This window comes from Rana temporaria, chromosome 1, assembly GCF_905171775.1.
Source record: "Rana temporaria chromosome 1, aRanTem1.1, whole genome shotgun sequence".
NCBI classification, from domain to species: domain Eukaryota; kingdom Metazoa; phylum Chordata; class Amphibia; order Anura; family Ranidae; genus Rana; species Rana temporaria.
The window spans coordinates 283,554,187-283,571,976 of record NC_053489.1 but is presented as its reverse complement, the minus strand read 5'-3'; the positions used below and the strand labels follow the sequence as shown (position 1 = coordinate 283,571,976).

Sequence of the window (17,790 nt, the reverse complement as noted above, 5' to 3'; positions counted from 1 at the left end):
CAGGAAGTTGAACCACCTAGAACTAAGCAGATTATGAAATGTGCCTGGTAACAGCCAGATAGAAGTGAGTAAAAAAAAATAAAAAATGTTATTTGAATTTTTTACATTAAAGGCAAGCTGTTAATAGAAAGTTCATTTTTAGGGTGGAACTCCACTTTAAGTCCTGTCACATACTGGTAGTGATTTATAGTTTCCACTCCATCAGTAGACACACCCAACTGAATATCAATAGGGAGACAGACTTTTCTCCCAAACGTGAGAAAATAAGGAAAGAAACCAGTTGATTCATGTCTGGTATAATTGTAGGCATGTCCCATAGCTCCAACATGTCGGCTCCAGGTTTGCTTAGCACCATTAGGGAGGGTACCCAACAAGGTGTGATTGAAACGTTCAGGGAGAGTATCACCCTCTGTATGATAAGGTGTGGTACCGCTCTTGTCGATGTTCAGCAAAGTTAACAGCTCTTTAATTAGACGACTTTTAAAGTCCCGGACCTGGTCAGAGTGAAGTCAATTTGGCAATCCATAATGAACATAAAACTTCTCCCACAACAATTTAGCTACAGTTACTGCTTTCTGATCTTTGGTGGGATAGGCTTGAGCATATCGAGTATAGTGATCAGTCACAATCAAAACATTTCCCACACTACTGCTGTCATTGTCAATACACAAAAAGTCCATGCACACTAAATCCATTGGACCAGAACTTTTCAAGTGTTCCATAGGAGCAGCTCGAGTAGGCAAAGTTTTCCTTTGCAGACATCCCACACAACGGCGGCAATAGTCTACAACAGATTCCCTCATTTGTGGCCAAAAGGAACGGTCTTGGATTAGTCCGTAGGTTTTATTCAACTCCTAGATGTCCATGTTGGTCATGCAAACTTCTCAAAACAGATTTTCTGTAGACTTGAGGGCGCACTAGCTGTCTCCTTCCAGGATGATCATGGAATAAATGTGCGGTAGGCTCATGTGAGAAGCCTCCAGTGGTGTTAGGTCCCCTTATAATGAGTATTGGTGATGCGCAAAAAAGATAAAGTGAGCCCTCCAGTGGACTTATAAGTGAAAAATAATGATGTGCTAAAAGCGTGTGAATCTAGGGCAGGTCAGCCCTCTAAGTGTGCCTGGTAGGCTTCCATTAAAGTGGGAAAGTGACAACAATAGTTTGTGATGGACCACAATTACATAATCACAGAGGGAAAAAACATAAAAAAAAACTGAAAATTAAAATATATATATATATGCAAGTAGAATATCACCTTTGAAAACATCCATTCGACGAAACGCGGCAGGTGACCAAGCCGCAATTACGTCACGCGCACCACGCTAGAGTCAGCTTCCGGGTAAGGAACGGCGAGCAGTGAAGCGCAAACAGACAGCACGCTCCACGCTCCATATTGGACTCTAATCCTACACTACCCGGGACCTGCCTGGCTTTACAGCTTATCGTCAAGGATTTTGGCCGTTGCTTGCTTGCTAGCAAGTTTTTTTTTTAATCTATATTTTATTTTAATTTTTAACTTTTTGCTGGAACGATCAACTTTTTTACAAATAAATATACCCAGAGTACCCGGATTACTACCCTATGTGGACTCCTCTCTTTTTCCCCTCTCATGATCCTCACTTGCAATACTGAACGAGACCGCCGCAACCCGCTGAGGACCCCGAGAGACAACAGCTGGTAAGCGACCAACACGGCCCACTGATCCCTAAGGCTCTATACCCCCTCGTGGGGACTACTATCCGGTGAGTAGGGATCCAGGTGGGGGGAGCGCGGATTTTACCTGATGTCTGCAGCTGGGAATTGAGGCCGTCATTTATTGGAAATAAGAATTTGATCATCCCTCATATATTGCATAAAATTACTGTTAATTTACAGGACGGGGGATTATTTACTGCAAAATTGGAGGGACCATAGTATTAGTCGTCCAACTATAGGGAACACTGCCTATATGATTAATTAGCTACATATGGTATATGCAGTTCAATTGATATACATATATTGCTGTTGATGTTATCCCCTTAATTATAGGTGGTTTTGAGTGCACTATAATTCACTGAGGTTGCCCTAGAACAGAGCACAACCAGGAGGACTCATATCCTACTTGCATATATATATATATTTTAATTTAAATTTTTTTCAATGTTTTTTCCCTCTTTGATTATGTAATTGTGGTCCATCACAAACTATTGTTGTCACTTTCCCACTTTAATGGAAGCCTACCAGGCACACTTAGAGGGCGGACCTTCCCTAGATTCACACTCTTTTAGCACATCATTCTTTTTCACTTATAAGTCCACTGGAGGGCTCACTTTATCTTTTTTGCGCATCACCAATACTCATTATAAGGGAACCTAACACCACTGGAGGCTTCTCACATGAGCCTACCACACATAGGTGCCCGACACTTTATCATACATCTATCACCAGAACGGTTGGATTAAACTCAAGGATCTATTAATACCACATCCAAGCAGCGCCACTTCCCTGCACATCCATCTTACCTTATTTCTAATCGGTTCCTCCTTGAGAGACCACACAGGGTCTTTCATGGAACAAATGTGCCCTGTATAAAAGTCCATCAATTATTTTGAGTTTATCCCATTCTTTAAGATAGGAAGTACTCCGCTCAGGTATAGTTTTTCTCATGTAAAATAATCAAATCTTTCTTTTGCAGCTGGATGTTTTCGGGGGCAGCAATACATATTGGGATACACTCTTTACCAGCTGCCAATAACTTGTAAGTCAGAGAAAGCAATATTGTCTCCTTGTACAGCCACTATAGCACATTAAAAAACCACAACAAGCCCAGTTACTTCCTCCCATTCCCTTTCTTCTAAAGTTCACTGGCAACCCAGGATGCCTAGAGAGAGCATCAGCTCCAATATTTTTGGGCCCTGGCTTGTACTTGAGAGTGAATTGGTAATTAGACAAGGCAGCAAGCCACTTATGATCAGTGTCATCCAGCTTAGCTGTAGTCAAAACATAAGTGAGGGGGTTGTTGTCAGCTCTTACCACAAACTGAGCCCCATACAAAGTAATCATGCAGCTTTTCGACAATAGCAAATTTCCACATAAACCCGCAACACTCTCCCCCGGCTGGAAGCTCTATGGGATGCCATGAATTTCCCACACACCCTCCAGGAAGATCAGGAACAAAGGTTTGGCAGATATTTTGAAGCTCTGGAGCAACAGGCAGTGAAGGTAGAGGAATTCCCTGTTGGGGCTGAAGAAACTGTAGGAAGGCAGCCTCAACGGCTTCCACATTGGAACCCACAATCATAGGAGCATGCGCGTTACCCCCAGGTGGAGGGCTCACATAAGCAATGACTTTAAGTGGGGGATCCTCATCAGCTATCACACCAGGAACACAAAGCTCAACTTCTAGACAACCATCCATAAATACAGGCATTTCTCCCACAACATAAACAGGCATAGTGTCCACAGGTTGCAAAGTGAGGTGGTTTAGGTGTTGCTGATAAAAGGGCCTGTATATGATAGTCAGCTGAGAACAAGTATCAAACAGAGCAGTAGTGGGTATATCATTAACAAACAAATCTAAAGTACATCTGCGGCCTATTCCTGGTAGTTTGGTAAACATTTGTTTTCTTGATTTTTGCCTGTTTTCTTTTGTACACATGTCCAGCTTTACTGTGAATTTCAGAACTATCAGCCAGCAGTGGACACTGACGCAGGGCTGCTGATAGGGGGGACCACCAGCCCTCCTGTAGGGGGCCCAGGCAAACAGAGGGGCCCCCGACAGCAGAGGGAATCATTGTGGTCGGATGGAGGGGCAATTATAGAATTACTTCCCGCACCGATCCCCCTCCCTGTTGTGCCTGCTTCTGATCGCCCTCTGTGCCCCCTGTCACTGTGCTGCCCCCTACGGCACTGCTGGCTTACCTGTCTCATTAAAAAAAAGTAACAAATTGTAAAATAAAATACATTTTAATACATTTTAACATTCTTTAAAATATTATATAAAAATAGTTAAAAGGTTTTTAAAAATGGCTAATTCACGCAGATTCTCTGTTATGTTTGTGTCCGCTAATAAGGATTTTCGTGTATTTGTTTGTGAAAATATTGTTTAAATATATTTTGGGGGGCCCTGTCAGTTAGGCTGTACGGGGCCCAGTGATTTCTAACAGCAGCCCTGCACTGACGAACTGTGTGGCCTGCTTGTCCACAGCGGAAACATTTAATGTGGAAGAGAGGCTTATCACTGGAGGTTTTATCAGCAGATTGAGCTCTATGCTGTGGGTGTCTACCCACTTCATTGTTTTTAACACAACAGTCTCATTTTTGTGCTCAACCAAAGAACTCTGTTTAACTTTGCTCTTAAAAGGGGTACTAAAACGGATATCAGATTCCTGTTTCTTTACTTCAGTCATAGTTTCAGTGAATGTAAAGTTTCTCTCTCTCAAAACAACTTTTAGGACCGGTGACATTGGGTGATGTGGCAGTTGCCCCCTTTATTATTATTATTATTATTATTATTATTATTATTATTATTATTATTATACAGGATTTATATAGCGCCAACAGTTATTTGAGCAGTCCTTAATTTGTCAACATCCATAGGAAAGATTACCTTTTCAGTGAGTAATCTCCTTAGAAGCACTTCTAGTCTCTTTACAAACACAGAAACATCCTCTTCCTCTTTATGCTTTGTTTGTTTAAAATCAGCAAGCATCTGATCAGGGTCACGGTGCAGTCCAAAAGCATCTGTCAAAACATCAATATATTCTTGAGCACTGGTACTCACATGAGTGTCCTTGTAAGCTCTAATGATAATGGATGCTGGTGGTCTTAAACTTTCCATGATTCACTGTTTTTTTTATTTTCCTCTGAGCAGGTCCATTCCTCTATCACTTGTTGTGCAAAATCTTTCCACACCTCAAATCTTTCTTCATCAACGGGGACATGGAGCACCCCTGAAAAAGCCTTTAATTTGCGATAAGAATCATCATGTAAATTCTGAGCAATGACTTCAGTGACTTTTAGCAGCAGGTGCTCAATATGTGTTTCCTGCATAGCGGTTGTAGCAGTCAACATTAGAGTTCCTCCTGATGAAGCAGTTTTATTCAATGGTTCACCCTTTACAGGCAACGCTGGTAACTTACGCCTTACTGGAAGTGAAATTACTGGAAATACTACAGCATAACCAATTATTTTACCCCCCTTTTGGATATATGCAAAGGGGCCCTTTAACTGCATTTAAATCCTCCTCACTGAGACAGTGTCACAATGGTACTGATGAGAGCCCACAGGTGAGCAGGTGACATAGAATCCCCCATGGCGTGGAATCTAAGGGCCAGCCGGTATTCTGCCAGGGACCCACTCACAAGGGTTTGGACTTAGCTGCGTGCTGACCCCAGGTCACGACCCCCAGGTTCACCCTGCTCGCGAGGACACAGTCAGACACAGACGGATGGATTAAAGAAGCAAAAGGAGAGCCGGATTAAAGAAGCAAAAGGAGAGCCGGATAGCGAGCCAAGGTCGCGGCGGGCAGCAGACTAGCCGAGTCAGTACACAAGAGATCAGTTCATGAGAAGTCAGGTTAAGCAGGTTACAGGAAGGGTGCTCAGAAACAAGTGTTGCTCAAGCAACCAGAAACTGGTCTGAGTGGAATTTAAATAGCGAGGCACATGGGGGGGGTGGACAGGAAGTAGCAGGAAAAAAGGGTATATTAAGCAACAGGTGAAGCCGGCGAAACCCATAGCTGCTGAGTGAAGCCAAAGCTGAACACAAGCTTGTGGAACAACAGGTGCCTGCCGACTTACAGCAGTAAAGGTAAGACACAGATCAGCTCCGCAGCTGATCTGTGACAGACAGAGATAATTTGGTATACAGTTTATAACTCATCTTCCTCTCTTTTATCCACAAGAGTGGCAGACTGCAAGGTTTTATTTTCTTGTAACACCTCTTGCAGTCTATGGGTGCTCACAGTGATAGGTGCTCACAGTGATAGGTACATATGAAATAGCAAATGTCCTTTTAGGTGGCAGTCCCTCTTCCAGGGCCCACTGCCTCACAGCTTCTGTTGATAACAGTGACATGGTCTCTCCTTATTGTCCTGATCCAAGATATTTATCTCAGCAGTGCCTCCAAATGTAGCCCTATTCTTTTCTTTCTCTGCGACCACTGAGGTATAATGGTGCCACCTGTATAGTATATAGTATTTAGGAGCAGAGTCTTCATAATCGGTGTGATCAGGACATGATCTCTAACAAGCACAGTGCCTCCACTCAATTGGGGCTTGTGAATAGCAAGTGAAATCCCAATTTAGAAATATATCTCCACATAGACAGTAATCCACACAGCATTGTATTTAAAAGTCTGTGTATTAAAGAAAAGTCATTCAGTGAACCATCCAACATGAGGTATTTTCCAAACAGGAACATGAAATCATTAACAGTCTCTATGTATGTCTCAGTGAGGTGAATCTGCAGTACTTACACAGTCTGTTCTCCCCTAGCAGAAATTTACTGTTCTGCCACATGTCTCTCTCTCCACCTACTTACCCACAAAACCACTTGCCATCCTCTGCTCTTCTTGATGACCTCATCCTTGGTTAGAGCATATCAGCCATATTGGAAAAGAGCAAACAAACACTGCATAACAAGAGTATATACTTGGTAAATGGGCAAAGAAATTATCACATCAATATACATATATATATTGTAGCAGATCGTCCCAGAGAAAGCCAGGAAAAAGTCCTGTTCGAATGCGCGCGGGAGACTTTATTTTGGCAAGGTCCGGCGGCTGCCGGGCCTTTAGCTGAGGATCCCCGCTGCGAATGCGCCACTGCAATCAGCGGCACATTGCGAGGGGAATATCTCCTAAACCTTACAGGTTTAGGAGATATTCTTTATACCTACAGGTAAGCCTTATTATAGGCTTACCTGTAGGTAAAAGTGGTGGTAAAGAGTTTACTACCACTTTAACTATTTTTGTTCTGTTTGTTTTTCTGCACACTGTACAGCACCTGTTAATAGACTTTGGGGTAGATTCAAATAGCCCAGCGTAAATTTCTGCGGGCGTAGCGTATCTCAGATACGCTACGCCACCGTAACTAAGTGAGGCAGGTTCTGTATTTAGAAAGAACCTGCGCCCTAAGTTAAGACGGCGTAGCGTATGTGGTCTGGCGTAAGCCCGCGGAATTCATATTATCCATGTAGTGGGCGTGTTGTATGGTAATGAAGGCTGACCCCACGTAATTGACGTTTTTGACTAACGGCGCATGCGCCGTCCGTGAACGTAACCCAGTGCGCATGCTCCAAATTAAGCCGCAAAAAGCCAATGCTTTTGACGTGAATGTAAATTACGCACAGCCCTATTCGCGAACGACTTACGCAAACAACGTAATCAACGGAAAATGTGATGCTGGCCCGACGTCCATACTTAACATAGGATACGCCTCATATAGCAGGGGTAACTTTATGCCGGAAAAAGCCTAACGTAAACGACGTAAAAAAATGCGCCGGGCGGACGTACGTTTCTGAATCGGCGTGTCTACCTAATTTGCATATTTCTTGCGTAAATCGACGGAAGCGCCACCTAGCGGCCAGCGTAAATATGCAACTAAGATACGACGGCGTAAGAGACTTACGCCAGTCGGATCTTAGCAAAATTCCGGCATATCTTGTTTTCTGAATACAGAAAAAAGATACGCCGGAGCATCCTAGAAGTTACGCGGCGTATCAATAGATACGCCAGCGTAACTTCTTTCTGAATCTGGCACTTTGTATATAGCACCAATAAACACTGCACTGTTTTTCACTTATCCAAAGGACTTGGGGCCATATTCTCAAAGAATTTACGCCGGCGTCACAGCAGATACGCCGACGTAAGTCCGATTCTAAGGCCGTCCTATGTTTAAGTGTATTCTCAAGCTGAGATACACTTAAACATGCCTAAGATACGACGGCCTGCGCCGTTGTATCTTAGGCTGCAATATCTACGCTGACCGCTAGGTGGCGTTTCCTTTGCGGTCAGCGTAGAATATGCAAATGACTAGTCACGCCAATTCTCTAACGTACGCTTGCCCGTCGTAGTGATTTTACGTCGTTTCCGTAAGCGATATGCGGCGTAAAGATAAAGATGCCCCCTAGGTGGCGTACTCAATGTTAAGTATGGCCGTCGTTCCCGCGTCGAAATTTAAAAATTTAACGTCGTTTGCGTAAGTCGTCCGTGAATGGCGATGGACGCCATTTACGTTACCGTCAAAACAAATGACGTCCGTGAGACGTCATTTAGCGCAATGCACGTCGGGTAATTTACCCGACGGAGCATGCGCATTACGATCGGCGCGGGAGAGCGCCTAATTTAAATGATCCACGCCCCCTACCAGGATCATTTGAATTAGGAGTGCTTGCGCGGGTGAACTTTACGCTACACCGCCGCAAGCTTACAGGTAAGTGGTTTGGGAATCAGGCACTTGCCAGTTAAACTTGCGGCGGAGTAACGTAAAGGACATACGTTATGCCGCCGGAGATCTCTAAGAATATGGGCCTTGGTATCTGTGCCTGCTCATCCCAGGGAGATTTTGTACATGCTACCTGCTACCTATCCCCCAGGTTACTAGATAGATAGATAGATAGATAGATAGATAGATAGATAGATAGATAGATAGATAGATAGATAGATAGATAGATAGATAGATAGATAGATAGATAGATAGATAGATAGATAGACAGTGGGTATAGAAAATAATCACCCCCTTTAAAATGGTCGCATTTTGTTGCTTGCAGCCTGAAATGAAGACAGACACTGTTTTTGGCTTTATCCAGCTTATAACATCTAAATATAACACCAACATGTCAGAAACAAAAAAAGAATCACTTTGTTGGAAAAAGGATCACCTTCACCCCCCTCCAAAAAATTACTTGTAAACTCAATCAGGTGTAGCTAAAAGAAGTAGAAGGTACTTGGTACAACACAGACCCTCTATGGATCAGGATGTCGCACAAACTGGATGAAAGAGCCAGGAGGAAACTGGTCAGAGAGCCTACCAAGATGCTTACAGTTGCAGGAATTTATGACAGAGTGGTCATTGTGTGCATGTGACAACGATATTGCAAATTCTCCACAAATGTGGCTTGTATGGGAGGTTTGCAAGAAACAAGCCACTCCTCAAGAAAGGCCCCATGCAATCACTATTTACAGTGGGTGATCCCGATATTGTATTTCTATCACAAGCCCATCACGCTGGTGCTCGGCACTGCAGCTTGTACTCCTTGCGCTTGCTGTCCCCGAGACCATCCACGATGGGCTTGCGCTGTTAATCAATACATTCTCAAACTGTTGTTGCTACATGTAACCGCGGGATGGCGCTGGACAAAAACCTTTGTGCGCATGTCAGCTTTTGTTCAGTCCTCCTCTGATACCCTGGTTCGATCCCAGCCATGGCCAATCTTTTTTCAAATCCAATACTTCAGCCGGCGCGGGACACCATTCGGCAACGCTATGAAGACACCATTCGGCAACGCTATGAATTATGGTCTTTGTAGTTCTGCCATGCAGTAACCTGTTCATGGTCTTTGTGGTGGAGGGGCCGTTATCCTGTACAGTAAGGATTATCATGGGTGGAATTCCGTTTTAGTTATAGTGCCAGGACCTTTCATGTTCACATTTCATGTTCACACTCAGCAGTCCTCCAATGGGTATCTCTAGCCAAAATCATTTTTTTGGGGTCATACAGTTCTAGGAAACACTTTTGTCAAATTTGTATTGCTGCCTACAGTTCAGTATGTCCCTATTGGGAAGATTCATTCTCTCCTTATACTGGAGGTTTGAGCCAGCACTAAGGGGGTAATCCACAAAGAAGCGGCGCAACATAATTTTTCCTATTTAAGTTACACCGCCGCAAAATTTCTACCTAAGTGCCCGATCCACAAAGCACTTACCTAGAAATTTTGAGCGGTGTAACTTAAATCCGGCCGGCGCAAGGCGTTCCTCTTCTCCAGGGGGCGATTCCCATTTAAATGAGGCGCGCTCCCGCGCCGGCCGTACTGCGCATGCTCGTGACGTCATTTTCCCGACGTGCATAGCGTGAAATTACGTTACGTCGGGCTTTGTGGATCGCGACGGGACAATAAAGTTGCGTCGGGTAAAAAAAAACATACGGCGCCAAAAAAAAATTTAAAATTAAAAAAAAAATCACGTCGCTAGCAAGAAAGGTCTGTTTTTACAAGGTGTAAACAGTTTACACCTTGTAAAAGCAGCCCTAATTTTGCGTTTGCAAAATAAAACTTACGGAGAAAAAACTAAGCTGAAAAGCTTCGTGGATCTCCGTAACTCCTAATTTGCATACCCGAGGCGGCATTTCGACGCGAAATGCCCCCAGCGGCGGATGCGGTACTGCATCCTAAGATCCGACAGTGTAATTCAATTACACATGTCGGATCTTCGTCCTAACTATGGGAAACTGATTCTGTGGATCAGTTCCATAGTTAGGACCAGGGATACGACGGAGTAACAGCAGTTACTCCGTCGTATCTCTTTTGAGGATTTGGCCCATACAGTATACAGTATGCATTTGAAAGAAATGGTGGTTTTCCCACTTTTGTATCCAGAGATCCTTTAGAAGTTCAAGATCCAGCCACCCAGGCAATGTTTATTTTACGGGCCCCCTGTAATGGGAAAAACCCTAGTGGGACGAGCGCTGGCCACCGATTGCAGCCAGCGTGAGAGGAAGGTTTCTTTTTTTATGTGCAAAGGAGCAGACTGCCTCAGCAAGTGGGTGGGAGAGTCGGAGCGTCAACTGCGACTTCTTCTGTTTGATCAATCGTACAGTACAGTACTGTATGTGATGAGGCCATCTATAATATTTTTCCATGAAATAGATGGCCTGCCTCCATTTCGCTCTAGCAGGCAGGATCAGATCCATAGCTCTATAGTCTACTGTACAGTACTGTAGGTCATAGTGACCATTCTTTCAATGGGGATACCTACAGTACACAGTACTGTTTTCCAGTGTTAACTATTTATGATGGATTTCCCTCCACTTTGGAGAGAATTCTGTTCACTTTCTGCTGTGTAGCAAGGTTTATGGAAATTTACTACAGTAGCCAGACCACAAAACAAATATTGACCAAACAATAAAATGACCAAAATGTTAGGCCCCTTTCAGACGAACGGCTGTTTTGCCACAGCTAAAAGCATGTTTATGTTTTGCTGGAATTCAAGACTCCTGGCACATCGATTAGCTGCATTTGTACAGTGCTTTTAGCTGCGGTTGCGTTTAGCCGCGGCACGATATTGAACGGGGATCCGACTTGGATCCCTGCCAATACCAAGCACTGCGTTTGGTATGAATCTTGAGGGGGAACTCCACGCCAAATTTTAAATAAAAAAACGGCATGGGTTCCCCCTACAGGAGCATACCAGGCCCTTGGATCTGCTATGGATTTTAATGAGACACCCCGTACGCTGAAAAAAAGGCATGGGGTTCCCCCCAAAATCCATACCAGACCCATATCCGAGCAGCAGCCCGGCCGGTCAGGAAAGGGGTGGGGACGAGTGAGCGCCACCCCCCCTCCTTAACCGTGCCGCCCTGTGGCCCCCCCACCCCACCTCATGTTGATGAGGACAGGGCCTCTTCCCGACAACCCTGGCCGTTGGTTGTCAGGGTCTGCGGGAGGGGAGCTTATCGGAATCCGGGAGCCTCCTTTAAGAAGGGGGCCCCCAGATGCTGGCCCCCCACCCTAGGTGAATGAATATGGGGTAAAAAATGTAAAAAAACACACTACACAGGGTTTTTAAAGTAATTTATTAGTCAGCTCCGGGGCCCCCACTCTCTTCTTTAGCTCTTTTACGAGGGGGGCCCTGTTTCTTCGATGTGCCGGTCTTCACCGCCGTCTGGTTCTCTTCCGCGTGGGGGGGGGGGCGTTTTTTTCTTTAGCAGCGGCCCCCCTCCCAGGCTTCTTCGACGTCTTCGGTGGGGGGGGATGTGCCGGTCTTCAACGCCATCTGGTTCTCTTCTGCGGGGGGCGCTTTCTTCTTTAGCTCTTTTAAAGCGGACCCCCTCCTCGGCTTTTTCGGCGGGGGGGTGTGCCGGTCTTCACCGCCATCTGGTTCTCTTCCGCCGGGGGCGCTTTCTTCTTTAGCTCTTTTACAGCGGCCCCCTTCCCGGGCTTCTTCGACGTCTTCGGTGGGGGGATGTGCCGGTCTTCACCGCCGTCTGGTTCTCTTCCGCCGGGGGGGGGGTTCTTTCTTCTTTAGCTCTTTTACAGTGGCCCCCCTCCCGGGCGTCTTCGGCGGGGGGTGCCCGGGCTTCTGTCACCTTCTGTATTCTTCTTCTCTTCTTTTTCGATGTTGACACGTCGCTTCCTCCCGCTGTAATGCCGTGTGCGTGGCTCGCACCGATTTATATAGGCCTCTTATGACGTCACAGTCCCATCATGCTCCATGCACCTGGGGCATGATGGGACTGTGATGTCATACGCGGCCTATATAAATCGGTGTGAGCCGTGCACACGGCATTACAGTGGGAAGAAGCGACGTGTCAACATCGAAGAAGGCAGAAGGCGACAGAAGCCCGGGCACCCCCCCGCCGAAGACGTCGAAGAAGCCTGGGAGGGGGCAGCTGTAAAAGAGCTAAAGAAGAAAGCCCCCCCTGCGGAAGAGAACCAGACGGCGGTGAAGATGGGCACATCCCCCCCCCAGAAGACATTGAAGAAGTGGGCCCCCCCTCGTAAAAGAGCTAAAGAAGAGAGGGGGGCCCCCAGAGCTGACTAATAAATTACTTTAAAAACCCTGTGTAGTGTGTTTTTTTACATTTTTTTCCAGCTAGGTGAATGGCTAGGGGTACGATGTACCCCATATTCATTCACCTAGGGTGGGGGGCCAGCATCTGGGTGCCCCCTTGTTAAAGGAGGCTCCCGGATTCCGATAAGCTCCCCTCCCGCAGACACCGACAACCAACGGCCAGGGTTGTCGGGCAGAGACCCTGTCCTCATCAACATGGGGACAGGTGCTTTGGGATGGGGAGCCACAGGGCGCCCCCTGCCCCAAAGCACCTACCCCCCACATGTTGAGGGCATGTGGCCTGGTACGGTTAAGGAGGGGGGGCGCTCGCTCGTCCCCACCCCTTTCCTAACCGGCCGGGCCTTTTTTTCGGCGTACGGGGTGTCTCCTTAAAATCCATAGCAGATCCAAGGGCCTGGTATGCTCCTGTAGGGGGAACCCATGTCGGTTTTTTATTTGAAATTTGGCGTGGAGTTCCCCCTCAAGATTCATACCAAACGCAGTGCTCGGTATTGGCAGGGATCCAAGACGGATCCCCGTTCAATATCGTGCCGCGGCTAAACGCAACCGCAGATAAAAGAACTGTACAAATGCAGCTAATTGCTGTGCCTGGAGTCTTGAATTCCAGCAAAACATGAACATGCTTTTAGTTGTGGCAAAACAGCCGTTCGTCTGAAAGGGGCCTAACATTTTGGTCATTTTATTGTCAATATTTGTTTTGTGGTCTGGCTACTGTAGTAAATTTCCATAAACCTTCTGTCCTTGCTACACAGCAGAAAGTGAACAGAATTCTGTCCAAAGTGGAGGGACAGCCATCATAAATAGTTAACACTGGAAAACAGTACTGTACTGTAGGTATCTCCATTGAAAGAATGGTCACTATGACCTACAGTACTGTACAGTAGACTATAGAGCTATGGATCTGATACTGCCTGCTAGAGCGAAATGGAGGCAGGCCATCTATTTCATGGAAAAATATTATGAATGAATGAATGAATGAAAAACTTATATAGCGTGGCACATGCGAACTGAATCGCTTCTGGGCGCTTGATTGTTCCTGTCTCTTGACATCAAAAGAGCAGAGTTTTAATCTGTCTTCTGAAGGCCAGGTGGTTTTCCTCCAACCGAATGCTGGTTGGTAAAGTGTTCCATAGTCTTGGACCTTGGAAAGCAAACCTTCTTTCTCCTTTGGACTTGTATCTAGCTTTGGGTACCTTGACCAGGATTTGGTTAGTGGATCGCAGAAGGCGATTGGAATTGTGGGGTTCTATCTTGTCGCAAAGATATTGTGGAGCCTTCCCATGGATGCACTTATGTGTCAGACAGAGTGCTTTAAAAAGCAATTATGTCCTTTACTGGCAACCAGTGAAGGGTTCTCAACGAAGGTGAGATTGATTCCCATGTTTTTTTCCCAGTCACAAGTCTGGCGGCCGTATTCTGAACGACTTGCAGACGAGAGATTTGGTATTTTGGGAGTCCGAGGTAAAAGGCATTTGCATAATCCAGTCTGGAGTTCACAATTGTTCCTACCACGACTGCTACGTCTTCTTTGGGGATAAATGAAATAAGTCTGCGTAGTAGGCGCAACAGATGGTGAGAACCGCTGACTACTGACCCTATTTGTGCATCCATTGTCATGTAGGTGTCAAAAATGACCCCAAGACTTTTGACTTTGGAGCTAGGGGTGATGATTTGGCCCAGAATGGGCGGGGGTGTCCAGGTTGTAGCCAGTTGACTCTTGCGACTGGCATGAAACAGGAGAAGTTCTGTTTTGGAGCTGTTGAGTTTAAGATAACTCTTATGCCGCGTACACACCATCACTTTATGTGATGAAAAAAAACGACACTTTCTGTGAAGTAAAAAACGACGTTTTTGAAACTTCAATTTTCAAAGACGAAGTTGCCTACACACCATCGTTTTCTCACAATGATCTTGCAAAGTGAGGTTACGTTCCACCACGTTTTACCATTGAAGCTTGCTTCTGGGCATGCGTGGATGAAAAAACGTCTTAGAAAACGACGTTTTTTGCTACACACGGTCAATTTCTGTGAAGTAAAAAGTGCACTTTTGAAAAACGACACATAAAATTGAAGCATGCTTCAATTTTTTTTGGTCGTTTTTTACAAGACATAAAACGACGTTTTCCCCCACACACAGTCAATTAAAGTGACGTTTTTAAAAACGTCATTTTTTTTCATCACATAAAGTGATGGTGTGTACGCGGCATAAGTCATCCAGTTTTCTATCAAAGAGAGACATTTCTCTAAACTGAGATGATGATCCTTTTTGTTGCAAATGCGAAAATACAGTTGCGTGTCATCTGCATATGAGTGATAGAGTAGTTTTTGGCTACTGATAATATCAAAAAGAGGGCGAAGATAGATGTTGAAAAGCACCAGTGACAGGGGGGATCCTTGGGGGACTCCACATGACACCGTACGCCTTTCAGACGTGAAAGATCCCAGTTTAACTGTTTGTGATCGGTTTTCCAGGAAGGAGGAAAACCATGGTAAGTCACCTTCTGCGACTCTGGCTAACCTCAGCCAGTCGCATCAGTAACAGTTTGTGGTCTACCGTGTCAAAGGCTGCACTTAGGTCCAGCAGAACCAGGAGACAGGATTCTCCTTCGTCTGCGGCCTCAAGGGCGTCGTCCCATATTTTGAGTAATGCTGTTTCCATCCCGTGTCCGGGACGAAAGCCTGATTGTAATGGATCAAGTAGTTTATGGGTATCTAGATGCTGTTGCAGCTGTTGTACCACTGCTTTCTCCATTACCTTAGAGAGGACATTTAGGCCTGTTATGGGGCGGCGGTGAGTTGGGTCCTTGGGGTCGAGGGTGTTTTTTTTCAAGATGGGCTGGATTGTGCCCTCTTTCAGCAGGGAGGGCACTATGCCTTCCTTAAATGACTGGTTTATAAGCTGCATGATAGGTGGTGCCAGGATGTCAACACATTCCTTCAGCAGTTTAGTGGGGATAATATCATTGGGCGCTGTGCTGTTTCGCAAAGTACCGATGATATTTTTTGTGGCATCGATGGAGATAGGTTCCAGAGTGAACTTTGTTGACTGTAGAAAGTTTCTCTGGGTGTTATGTGGTGGGCTGAGGGGGGTATTGTTTTGCAAAATGCTTTCCCGGATTCTCTCAATTTTGTTGATGAAGAAATCCAATAATTCATTGCAAAACTCTTGGGTGTCTGAATTGGGGGCTTCAAGACATCTTGGATTCATGGTCTGGGTGACCATCTTGAAGAGTTCACAGGGGCGGTTTAGGGCGCTGTTAATCGCCATAGAAAAATGTTGTTTCTTGGCTTTGAAGATTTCTTTATGATATTTTCTTGTTATTGCCTTGTAGATGATGAGGTTTTCCTCTGAAGCGCTTCTTTTCCAGGCGGCTTCCGCCCTTCTGCGCTCTTGCTTCAGTAGTGACAGCTGGTTGTTGAACCAGCCAGACTTTTTTTTCTGGGTGCGGGCTTTGCGTTTCGGTGCTGCTAAGTCGGCTGACTGTAGTAGGGCTGCATTTATGGCATCCAGTGTATCTGAGGCTGTTTGATGTGGATGGATTGTTTCAATTTTATTTCCCAAGGTAGATTTGAAGAGTTCCGAATGGAGCTTCTTCTGAGATCTAGTCCAGTGTATTGTCACTGGCTTGGGTGCTTTTATCAATGGGGGAATTTTGGAAATTATGAATTTAATTGCATGGTGATCTGTCCATGGCAATGGTTTATTTTCCAAAATGCTTATTTTCAGATTTTGTCTGAAAATTAGGTCGAGCGTGTGTCCTGAAGCATGTGTTGGCCCACATATAAGTTGCTGTAGCCCTAACCCTTCCAGGTGGTCAATACAGGCGTCAGCAACGGGGTCCTGTGAGGAGTTGGCCCAGAGATTGAAGTCCCCGAGCAGCAAAAGGTGTTTGCTGTTAAGGGTATAAGTGGAGATAAACTCTGTCAATGATGGTAGGAGCTGCGATTTTGGCCCGGGTGGCCTATAACAGAGAAGAATGTGGACAGTCTCCTGGGGGTTTGATTGTAGTTGAAGAGTAAGGGTTTCCATGAATGGAAGAGGATTTTGAAGGACTGGTTTAGTGATTGCAAGGTGGATCTTGTGGATCACCGCCAGGCCTCCTCCTCTTTGTCCTATTCTGTTTTCCGTTATAATCCGATCGTTTTCTGGCACCAGTTCTCCGAGAATGGTGTTGCAGTCGTCTGAGAGCCAACTTTCTGTAATGAAGAGGCAGTCTAGATCGTGTTGTAGTATGAGATCATGGATTTCTAATCAGTGTTTTACTGCCGATCTTGTGTTGATCAAAGCACATGATATGTGCTTAAACTGGGGTAAATCGTCGATCGATTCTCAAAAGATGCTCTATTTTTAAGGCCTTTTTGGTGACGGCTGGTAATGCTGTGGCGAATCGTCTCAGACCCCAAATAGTTTCTGCAGAGTATTGGCGATTAGCCATAGTCGCCAGTCACCGGGGGGGGGTGAAGGTGTAGGAATTGCGGTGGAGGGAAGATTCGCTGAATCCTCTCTCTCGGCTTGGTCCAGAGGAAGGCAAAAAAACCCTGGCCGTGCTGAGCAAATGTGCTGCGGCAGGGAAAAAAATTCCTTCTTGATCCCTGAGAGGCGATCGGACAAACCCTGGATCAAGTGCTGTTGGTTTTTGAGGGGGGGAGGAGGGGGTGAGAGGTGTCACTATTGCTGGGGTGTACCAAGATGGCCGCTGACCGAGACACAGGCCTCAGGATTGGGGGCTGTCAGCTGGGTATTGAATTGGGTTGTTAATCCGGGGGAGGATGGGGTCCTCCAGGGGTAGGGGGGGTGTTTCTGGGCAGTTTCGGGTGATTTTTGGGTGATTTGTGGCCTGTTTCTGGGCATATGCGGTGCGCCGCTAGGCCGCGGCTGAAGCCGCGGTCTTTCCTAAGCGCGGCGGCCGCGAATAGGAGGTGGCGATGGGGTGGCGGGGGGGTGCCTCAGTTGTAGGTGGCAGTGTGGGGGACGATGGGTGGTAAAGAAGAAGGGGAAAGCTGCAGTGTTAAGCCGATGAGA

At 45.8% G+C, this 17,790-nt stretch overlaps 1 protein-coding gene across 1 annotated transcript in view; it reads left to right on the top strand.

The window, feature by feature from the left end:
- The first annotated feature begins 5,720 nt into the window (after window positions 1-5,720).
- The window catches only part of LOC120943174 (annexin A1-like), a 111,535-nt gene continuing 99,465 nt past the window's right edge, over window positions 5,721-17,790 (top strand). Inside the window, exon 1 of the mRNA XM_040356338.1 lies at window positions 5,721-5,790. The gene's annotated coding sequence lies outside the window, so the exon portion shown is untranslated. The remainder of the gene's footprint in view (window positions 5,791-17,790) is intronic.